Source organism: Prunus dulcis, chromosome 1, assembly GCF_902201215.1.
Source record: "Prunus dulcis chromosome 1, ALMONDv2, whole genome shotgun sequence".
Classification (NCBI taxonomy): domain Eukaryota; kingdom Viridiplantae; phylum Streptophyta; class Magnoliopsida; order Rosales; family Rosaceae; genus Prunus; species Prunus dulcis.
The window spans coordinates 3,233,880-3,237,270 of NC_047650.1; positions in this window are offsets into that span (position 1 = coordinate 3,233,880).

A 3,391-nucleotide genomic window follows, 5' to 3' on the forward strand; every position below is an offset into this window, starting at 1 on the left:
CCGGGACAAGTGGTGGTGCACAGATGAGACGGGGAGCAAGTGTTAGGGAATCACAACCAACACCACCAATGGCCCCAAGTTTATATAAATCATCCAAAGCACGCCAAAAGAGTGTTTGGAGTTATTTCGCTGGAGGTAATGTGAAGGAGGGAATGGGGCGTCTAATTAGCAAGTTCTTTATCTATGACAATGTCCCTGCTGAGAAGGCATCATCACATCATTTCAAAAATATGGTATTGGGATGTCAACAGGCCAGTGTTGGAGTACAACCTCCTACTCCCTATGAGGTAAGAAACAAATATTTGGAAATGGAGTATAAAGACATTAGCGAGTATGTCAACAAGTTGAGGTCAAAGTGGGAAACTAATGGTTGCACAATCATGTGTGACGGATGGACTGGCCCGACCAGATTGTCTATCATAAACTTCATGGTATACTCAAAGGGAAAGACAATTTTTTTGAAGTCTGTTGATGCTTCAGACCATATAAAGAACTACAAGTATATTTACAAACTATTGAGGGATGTGATCATGGAGGTGGGAGAGCATAATGTTGTCCAAGTCGTGACCGACAACGGTTCTGCATTTGTCAAAGCCGAAAAAAAGTTAATGAAGCATCATAATGTATTTTGGACATCATGTGCAGCACATTGTATTGATCTCATGTTTGAGGCAATGGGGAAGAGAGAGAATATTTCCAATGTCATAAAAAGAGCTAGAACGATCACAAATTATATTTACAATCACGGTTGGTTGTTGGCAAAGATGCGTGAATTTTGCAAAGGAGAAATTATTCGTCCAGCTACCACTCGATTCGCCACAAACTATATTGCATTAGACAGCCTACTTAAAAAGAAATCAGGGTTAAAGCAACTATTCACTAGCGAAGATTGGGCCAACCACAATTTCAGCCGCTCAAATGCAGGTCGTATGGTGGAAAGTATAGTGCTTGATCATTCTTTTTGGACTCAATCAGAACATGTGTGCCAAGTGTTTGAACCTCTTTACAAAGTTTTACGGATCGTTGACACAGAGGTGTATCCTACTATGGGGGCAATATATGAGTTAATGCGTGTAGTGAAGGAGGAATTGGAAAAAAAACATGGTGCAAGGTGGGTCATAAAGATAATTGATGACCGATGGTATAAAACATTATATCACGATTTGCATGCAGCAGGTATAAATTATGTCATAATTTGCAATTCATTTCTTTAGTTGAATAAGTATTATTTTTCTTATTATAGTATATGTTTCTTTGACCAGCATATTATTTGAATCCTCGATACCAATACAGACCCGGTGTTGGAGATGATGGTACCCTTATACGTGCTGTACACAAAGTATATTCTAAATTAGACCCTGCATCACCAGCAGTTGGCCAATTTGGAAATGAGGTACACAATTACTTAAATTATAATAATTACATTGTTGGATTACACTAACACGATTTATTGAATTCAGCTAACATGGTTTAAAGATGCAAGAAGAACTTTTGGAGAACCAACATCAGTTGCTGCTCGAACAAAAATGTCTCCTAGTGAGTGTAAACATATTTCACTATCAGTTTATAATAGAATTTGTTGGAGTTATTAGACTTATCAAATTATTTTTCATTACAGCTGAATGGTGGATCATGTATGGGACTGATGCACCAACTGTGAGAAAGTTAGCAATCAAAGTATTATCACAAACAACTTCCTCATCTGCTTGTGAAAGAAATTGGAGTACATTTGCACTCATTCACACAAAGCAAAGAAATAGGTTGGCTCATAGTAGGTTGGAAAAATTAGTTTATTGCTACTACAACATGAAGCTTCAAATTCGAGATAAGGAAGCAGAAATAGATCATGTCGACCGTGGTGATCCACTAGATGTGTTTGATATTGCTGCTGAAGATGATGATACAGAAGGTAACCAACTTTATCAATGGATAAGACCTCTTCATTTAGATGATGATGAAGGCAACCCAGCTCTAAGAGTTGCTGAAGAAGCACGTAATGAAGGGATAAATGTAGAAAGAGTATTAGAGGAGGAGGTGGGATCTAGCAGCGCTGACTCTTTGGAAGAACTTTTGCGCCCAAGACCAAGAAATAAAGGAATTCCTCCTTCTTCCAATCCTACTCAACCACAAGATCCCGCCGATACTAATGATAGCTCTAGTACAAGATCAGGAGACTCGCCTACCACTGGAGGTGGGAATGATGAAGGATATAGTGGAGCTGGAGGTAGTGGTGGATATGGAAACTATGTTGGACCGTCTCCCGAATTTATGAGCCCCTTCACTGGTGAGGCAAACTTCACGCATGCAACACAAGATGAGGACCATGGGAGTAGGCGGGCAGGACTAGGGATTGGTGCCATAGGGAAGGACTATACTCGTAGAGAAAGAGGCAAGGCGATTTTGTCAAGTCAAGAAGATGATTCGTTATCTATAACTTCAGACTCTGTTGGAGTGGGAAGTAGTAACTATGATTATACTCATAACCAACCATTTCCCTACCCTTCATATCCCATTCCTCTTGGGAAGGAATCGAGCAGCTCATGGAAAGAATCTGAGACTCAATCTTCAAATGATTTTGCTCATGGACAGCGTCAACCAATCTCGGATCCATATGGGTGGCATGTTAACAATTACATGCAAAATTATTTTGGGGATTTATCATTCGATGACTACTCTTCACAATACACTTACTCTACACATAGAGATGATGAAGATAGTGAAAGTTTTGAACCTCATAGGAACTCTATGTGGTACTAAGTCATTTATGTATCTTACCATGCAATGTATAAAATGTAAAATATTGTAGTAAATTATTATATATAAATGATTGTGGTGTGTTTAATCTTCTTTCATTAATTACTACATATTTTCTACACTCACAGTGTTTGTTAGCTCGCTATATAATCAACTTAAATTAGTTAAATCCATCATGCAATGCATTTCCTTCCAATTTTTTGTGATAAACTAATAGATAATTGACTAAATAAGCATCCTCCAAAGTTTCAATAAAAATTTCCAAGTTTTTGTTACAATTTCCGTGGTTTTTATTCAATTTTTATCGATATCGATAATATCCCGATATTTCCATCGAAATTTCCGTGTTTTTGGACTACCGATATTTCCGATATCACCGATATTTTAGACCTTGGATACCACCAAACTTTTAAATACTTTTTAAAAGTCATAACTGAATACCACCAAACTTTTAAATACTTTTAAAAAGTCACAATTGAATACCACTAGACTTTTATATACTCTTTAAAAGTCTAAATTGAATACCTCCAGACTTTTAAACTCTATGAAAGGCATTAAAAGTTTGAATTGAATACACCCCCCTTAGTTCACAAAGCAAAACGGCATTTAAGTCTTGAAAATTAGTCACAATGTGTTT